The sequence below is a fragment of the Pygoscelis adeliae genome, unplaced genomic scaffold, assembly GCF_000699105.1.
Source record: "Pygoscelis adeliae isolate BGI_AS28 unplaced genomic scaffold, ASM69910v1 Scaffold320, whole genome shotgun sequence".
Taxonomy (NCBI): Eukaryota; Metazoa; Chordata; class Aves; order Sphenisciformes; family Spheniscidae; genus Pygoscelis; species Pygoscelis adeliae.
This window is the reverse complement of record NW_008823967.1, coordinates 595,739-603,803: the sequence shown is the minus strand read 5'-3', so window position 1 is coordinate 603,803 and position 8,065 is coordinate 595,739.

The following is an 8,065-nucleotide window of genomic DNA, read 5'->3' as shown; positions in this document are numbered from 1 at the left end:
TACCCACAGAATTTTCTTCCTTTTATGTATATAATTTTAATGTATGGATAGATCCCTAAACAACAAATAATTGAAAGCAAAATGTGATTGTGAGTGAAAATTTCATCATATTTCTCAGGAATCCTTTTTCAGTGCAATGTGTAAAAGGCTAAGTGTCACCGCTGTATTTATATTAAAAAAAGGATAACAAAACAGCCCCCCCCCAACTACCAAAAGAGAAAATCCTTGAACTGAACAGAAAGAAAAATTGAACAGACACTTGAAAATAATAGAAGGCATTTTCCATGCAAAAGCAAGAATAATATGCATTAGCAATCAAAGTTAAAATAAATCATCCTATGTGTGGTTAGCTGAAGTGAACCTGTAAGCAGGGTTCTCTCCTGGTTCACATCATGAAACAAGAGGACTAGACAGGCCCATACATTGTAAGTCTTTACCTAATCTACCCCATAATATGCACAGCCAAGTTCTATTATCCCACTTTTCAGAAAGAGCCTGCTCACATTTCATCAGGCTGAGAATCTAACTGATTGTGTGTCCCATTTATATATAATTCCATAAGGAGTCTTACTTTGATTTAATTGCTGATTTTCCAAAGAACGCTTATTCTCTCTGAAATTAATTGACCAGGGAGCCACAACCCTCTTTTCCAAAAATAAAGGGACAGCTTAGACTGAAAAAAAGTTGTAAAGTCTAAGGCAGCTGTTGACTGAAGTGAGCTACCAAGGACTACTGACAAATTCCTGTTTCAAAACACTTAGTAGGGTATTAGCAAGTGGAAATGATCTCCATGTGACAAAGTCAGAATCCTACTACAATAGGACAGGGAAAATTATTCCAGCAGTCCTTCCAAAATATTTTGAAATCCTGCTCAACAGCAGAAAAGACCTCTTAGCTACTTTATGGGCAACAAAAGGGAAATGTCCTAACTTCTGATTACCTAGTTGTACTCAGAACATTTTGTTTCACTCTTCGTAGCAAGTGGTGATAGCACAGACTGCATGCAGTGACACTGTTTATTTGCAATACTGCAGTTTAGAACAAGCCACAGAAGCATGAAGACAGTTATATTTGCACCTCGCTCTGACACTTCATTATGTGTGAAAAAGAGGCACTACTGCACATAAGGTAGCGAGCTAGATGTTTAAATGGCAAGCAGCCACCTTTTAAATGATTCTTGGAAAACCTGCAACTTCAGCAAAAGGAGAACATAGATTCGTGTGAATAAACTATACAGGTGAGGCTTTTTCAGAGACATATTTTCTCAGAAACACATTTGATTATTCTCACCCATGTGGCAAACAAAAGGATTGCACTGAGTTAAGATAGGGCCCATCCAGGACTAGTTTGCTTTACAGACTAAGAAACAGACTCAGACTCATCACTCCCTTCATTGCGATGTGAGGATCTGTGCCCATTATATCTTCTCAGTACGTCCCACGCTAACCTACCAAAAAATAATAAACTGGAGAAGATGAGGTGGACCCAAATGTGCCAAAAGATCTTTTGGTCTTCAGAAGAGCATCTAAGCAAAGGCCCAGTGCTGGAAAAAAGTTAGAAAGGCTTTTGACACTGTCCCATGTAAAATCTTCATTGACAAATTGATGAAGTACAAACTAAGTGGACTTATCCAAATAAGTGGACAGTGAAGCAGACTGAAAACTGGCTGAAATGCCCAGCTGAAAGGGTTTCAATTAGTGGCACAAAGTCCAGCTGAGGGCTAGTCACTAGTGAAGTAGCCCAAGGGTAAATGCTATTTAACATCTTCATTGATGACCTTTTTCACTGAAGAGGTGATCAAACAGTGGAACAGGTTGCTTAAAGAGGTTGTGGAGTCTGGAGACACTCAAAACCCATGACATGGCCCAGGGCAACTGCATTAATGAAACCCCACCCTGAGCAGGAAGGTTGGACTAGATGATCTCCAGGGATCCCTTCCAACCTCAACGATCCTGTGATTCCATGATTCTGTATATTTAGATATGGAACTGGAAAGTTGCTGGCAGCAGATAAAAAAGAGGAGGATTTAAACAACAAGCTTTGGAAGAAAGATGGTAAACTATCGACACCCTGTGATTGCATGGGCCATTGAGGAAGGATGGATTATTTCCAAGCAGACACATGACCTGGATTCACAAGTCCTAACAGATTCAAGTTCAGAAGTCCTGCCCCTCCATTATGCTGGGATACCAACAGATGCATAACAGGATCTCTGGCATCTGTGATAAACTATTTCCAGAGTGTTTGTGCTTGTAAGATTTGGCCTAAGGAATCCTATTCTTCTCTTTATTATATTTCTCCTGCATTTTACTTCTTTCCATTTCCAGTTAAATAACTCCTCTACAATGAAACTCAAAGGAAGACAAAACATAATTTGCCTAAGTTTTATTCTGATTGTATCTGATATGTTTTATTCGTCCTTCCAGTTTGCATCAATTGTGATGCATGGCACTTGCTGAGAGTCCCAAACTACTTTCTCCTGAACCTGTTTTGAAAATATTTGTCTCAAACTGAAGGAAAAATGGGCTTTTCACATGCATTGTTAAGATTTCTCCAATCAAGTAATTCCATCCATTTGATGGCAAGTTGAGTATGAGTCAACAGTGTGCCCTGGCAGCCAAAAGGGCCAACCGTGTCCCGGGGTGCATTGAGCACAGCGTAGCTAGCCGGTCAAGGGAGGTGATTGTCCCACTCTGCACTGCACTGGTGTGGCCCCACCTTGTGTGCTGTGTGCAGGTTTGGGTGCCTCAATGTAAGAACAACATCAAACTGTTAGAGTGTGTCCAGAGGAGGGTGACCAAGATGGTGAAAGGCCTCAAGGGCAAGACTTAGGAGGAGCGGCTGAGGTCACTTGGCTTGTTCAGCTTGCAGAAGAGAAGGCTGAGGGGTGCCCTCATGGCAGTCCACACCTTCCTCATGGGGGGCAGCGGAGGGGGAGGTGCTGATCTCCTCTCTCTGGTGACCAGCGGCAGGACACGAGGAAATGGAATGAAGCTGCATCAGGGGAAGTTCAGGTTGGACATTACAAAAAGGTTCTTCACCAAGAGGGTGGTCAGTCACTGGAATAGGCTCCCCAGGGAAGTGGTCATGGCATCAACTCTGTCAGAGTTCAAGGAGCATCTGGATGATGCTCTTAGTCATGTGGTTTAGTTTTAGGTGGTCTGGCAAGGAGCAGGGAGTTGGACTCGATCCAGATGGGTCCCTTCCAACTTGAGATATTCTATGATTCTATGATCCTTCTTAGGTTCAAACTTCTTACCTTCAAACTATATTTCTCTAATATAATGAGGTTTCACATCCTCAGCTGAAATACTGTTTTGCAACTGTGAACTCACTCCTTAAATTATCTCATCAACTTTTTTCTCTGCACAGGAATTCCCTAAATTCTTTCAAGGAAACACTAACAAAACCCATCAGAACCTTCCACCATTTCCCCCTTTTTCCTCTATGCAGATAGCTAAGGTTTTTAACCTGTTTTCCTCCTTTAACCCTTCCACTTGCCTCACCAGCATACCCTGGACAAGGGGTCACATTCTATTTCCAAATCAAGGCCTTTTTTCCCCCCTCTCAACCTCTTCACATCCTTAGGAGTCTAACAATAAATCTTGCCCTTCGTGTTTTAAATACTTCACTGAACCACATTTCTGTTCTTACAGATTTGGCAGTCTTTGCCTCTTTGACATAACAATAACTGGAACATTTTCTTAGCAGCACTAAGCTGAGTAACAACTGATACTTGTTTTGGCACTCATAGTAGGGATGAAAGGTGAATTTATGTTTTCCACTGCATTATGCTTACAAGTATATCTGTGGACAGGATAGCTCAGGAGGTCTGCACTGCAGTCCAAGGCCAAATATAGGAATTAATACACCTCTTTGGCTTATAAAAGAAACCATCAGCATTGTAAAGGATGCAAACAGACAAGAAGTCCAAACTTTCTAAGTATACAAGATAGCTCTTGTGGTATCCAGAAATTCAGGCTGTCTTCCATGAGTGAAACGTCATATTCCCAGCTACAGTTAATTATCTACTTGAGCTGGAGGAATGTTATGAAGAACAGTTTAGACAATGTTTATGTACAGTCTTTTGAGATCTGGGCAGCTGGAAATCCAGAACTCTACTAGCTGAAACTGTTGCTGACATATCAATAACTTAAAAGGGAAATTTTCTTGATAAATTAACAGGGAAATACCAAGCACAAGCTGAGAAGGAAGATGTATTACTGGATTATTGTAGCCAGTTCTCATGTCCGCACTTAAGAGACTAACAAACTCCAAAAGAGCAAGGACCTAAAAATGTTATTTGAAGCCTGGGTCATCTTTTTATAATCAAGATAATAGCTCCAGTTTACTTGAGAAAAATACATAATGGATTACTCAGTTGTACCTGATAATAACCCGTATGTGGAAGAAGCTATAAACACTAGATTGCTCTTTAATGAAGTGGAAAAGATACTGAGGAATCAAGAACAGAAATAAGGAAGAAAAAAAATCTTTTACAAGGCTGAAATAAAGTGAAAACTGGAATTTACTAGAGGTTGAATTAAAAAAACCCCAAAACTCTCCATCACTTCAACTTGCTTTTCAGGCAAAACAAATTACTGGGTAGAAGTAACTGGCGACCTCTGTAACAGAACTACAGAAAATATGGCTGGGCGGGACTTCCAGACATCACCTGGTCCATTCCCACTCTTCACAGCCACATCAATTAATTCTTGCTTGACTCTGATCTTTGCCTACTGGATTTTCCTAAAGACCTGCAAAGATTTTGCAACCTCTCCAGGCAATCTATCCCAATGCATGACTACCCTTGCCACTAGGAAGGTTATTCTAATATGTACCTCAAGTCTCTCTTGATGTAATTAAATTCCTCTACTTTCCGCCCACCCCTGCCCCACCATGAGAATGAAGAAAAGGTTATTCCCTACCATTTTTTCAGTCTTTTACCTACCTGAAGACTGGTATACTTACCTTCCTTTCTAGATGAAACAAAACCAATTTTTCAACTAAGTTTTCTGGATCGTTGATGATTCTCATAGCTTTCCTCTGGACTCTCTCCAGTTAGCCCAAGTCTGAAATAGCTGTCTGAGGCTTTACGAAAGCTAAGCTGAAAGGATTACCTCAGGTAGTTCTCTTTCAGCTTTATACATCCTAATATATCTGTCTTTTCGTAAGAGGATGGCATTGTTGACTCATGATCAGCCAGCTCCAGATTATTTTCTGTAAAATTGGAAAGCCTGGCTTTTGAATAATATGATTCCCTTTCCTCTCACCATCTCCCGCTCCTTTTTGATTAAATATTTCTAAATAAGCAAATAAAATATAAAAGGATATGGGAAAACAAAGCTGTTAATTTTAACTAAAGACTAAAACTACTGCAAGGATAAAAACCTGTGGTTTAAGGAACTAAGACTGTAAAAAGGTAGAAGACAACATTTTTCCAAAAGGAAATACAGAATATTAAGAAAATCACCTATTAAATGCATGTTGCCAAAATCATCACTGCTCTAAGAAAAAACATAGTGTATGGGACAATTTGGCAAACTGTTAATACAGAAACATGCAAACAAAATTTACTGCATCAAAAACGCTCATGACTAACCAGCACAGTGTGTAAACAGTTTAGTGCTTTAAAGTACAGGGCTTAAAATTCAGAGATACAAATTTTATTTTAGGCTTACTGTGCCTTAGTATGTAACTTGGGCAACATTAAAACCTCCATGGCTCTCATTTCCTCCCCGCTTTTGGAAATGGTGTAATCTACACCTTAGGACAGGGGTCTCCAGGACAGAGAAGGGAGATTTAAGGGATAGCAGCAAATTACCCAATCGCCATCTCTGCTACGGCTGAATTTAATTTGGCCGTTAAGTGTTGTGGCGGCTATCCTAAGCGTTATTAAAGATCTTCATTTTTAAATGACTGACTTTACAAGTTCCACAAATGGCTCACATTCAACCAAAGCATTACCTGTGAACTAAGATGGTGGCCACTTTCTTCAACCTTTTCTTCACTCAACAGCTAATCCAAAAAGCCCAGTTTGTTGGTATATCCCAAAACAGCTATTTCATTTCCTCCCTCACTGACCGCTCACTGAATGCTCTGTCACTTTGTTTCCCCAAAAAGCTAATATTTATCATTGTATAAGTTCACTTTCAGTTCGGCAAGGGTCAAATTTCCCCAACACAAGAGGAAAATACAACTCTTCACGAGCACCCAAATTCATGTAGCAAAACAGACTGATCTTCTCCTTTCTCTGTACTTCTGAAATTAGATGGGTCTAAGCTTTGCAGTCCTGAACTGCACTTCCTCAGCCCTTTTGCAGAGTCAGGGTATCTGGACATCACTTGGCTATGCAGAGCAATTCCTAAAACCTACACCTCTGAGCGTACAGCTCCAAGGTCAGCAAGACTGGTGCTATCAACAAACAGGGCATGTGAATAGATTACGTATTAAAGAAAGGCATTTACAGAAGTTTGCTAAGAAGGAAGATGCTGAAGTCAGCCAGGAGTGAAAAGTGCAGCACGTAGCACTGAAGGGCTAAAATGTAGCCCCTCCTCCCACTCTAGATCCCCGGCCATGGGTTGTTCCTTGAGTTAGGCATCCAAGCCTCATCAGCTGTTCCTGCAATATGCTGAGATACTTGTGGCTTCAAATACTACTGGAATATAAGTGAACGTAATAATCATGTTAAAAATAAACATTTTATTAATATCAAATATTGATCTTATTTTTGTTCATCAACAATCACTAAAGCGGTCTCATATAAGGCAAAAAGAGTCACTAAGATTTACGTTTTAGTTGTGGCTTTTCTATTGCCTTCTGTTAGTTTTCTGGGATTAATTATTTGCAAGCTACACGTGTACTTTGTGTATTTTCATACTCTAAATATGTTTTTCTTTTGGCTCTCCTCCACAATTTTGGATAACAAAGAGCCTTAATGTTAGAGAGCTCTCTGTTTAACAAAGCCGTGGGAGCCATATATACTATGACTTTTAATAGTGGTTTTCCAAACTCTATAAATTGCTTAAGAAGAAACATTTCTTGTTGATTTCAGTCTTCCTTTTCTTCATGCTTTCAAACATTTCTGTTTTCTAAAATCTGAATCTGAAGCATGACCCTACAAGAAAAAAGCTACTAGATCAGAAAAAAAACAAACTTCTAAGGCTCTCAGCTGAAGGCACTCAGCATTTTATTTCAGAGTCAAATAATTCATCTGGGGAGATCTCAAATCCAGCTCCTTATCTCAATGATGATTATACATGGCTTTACTGGCCTATAACACCCATGGAAATAGAGACCCAGAGGAAATTTCCCATGTCACAAATTTTGGCCCCTATACAGCAATGACACTATATAGTCGCTGTCATATTTTTCTTCAGTTCTATTTTAAAAGCAGTCCCCATTTGCTTTTAGCTAACAGTCAAATCAATAAAAAAAGGAACACAGCTGCAGAACACCTCCCTGCAAGTCAACCACAGTGAGGCACCTGGGGAACCTCAGCATTTAATCTGTACCCCTCCATCCATCTTCCATAAGACTGCATGGCCTTGCATATATGTATACAAATAAGTTATAGTATTTATGCGTTTGTATGTGTTTGTATCAGACATCTGTTTTATGTTGTGAGTTCTTGTCATGGCTCTCATTTCAAAGGGAAAAAAGGAAGACCTGGGGAACTGCAGGCCAGTCATTCTTAGCTCTGTGCCTGGGAAGATCATGGAACAGATCCTCCTGGAAGCTATGCTAAGGCACATGGAGGACAGACAGGTGATTCGAGACAGCCAGCATGGCTTCACCAAAGGCAAGTCCTGCCTGACTAACCTAGTGGCCTTCTATGATGGAATGACTACATCAGTGGACTTGGGAAGGGCTACAGATGTCGTCTCTCTGGACCTCTGTAAGGCCTTTGACAGGGTCCCCCCCAACATCCTCCTCTCTAAACTGGAGAGGTATGGATTTGATGGGTGGACTGTCCAGTGGGTGAGGAATTGGTTAGGTGGTCACATCCAGAGTGTAGTGGTCAATGGGTCAATGTCCAGATGGAGATTGGTGACGAGTGGCATCC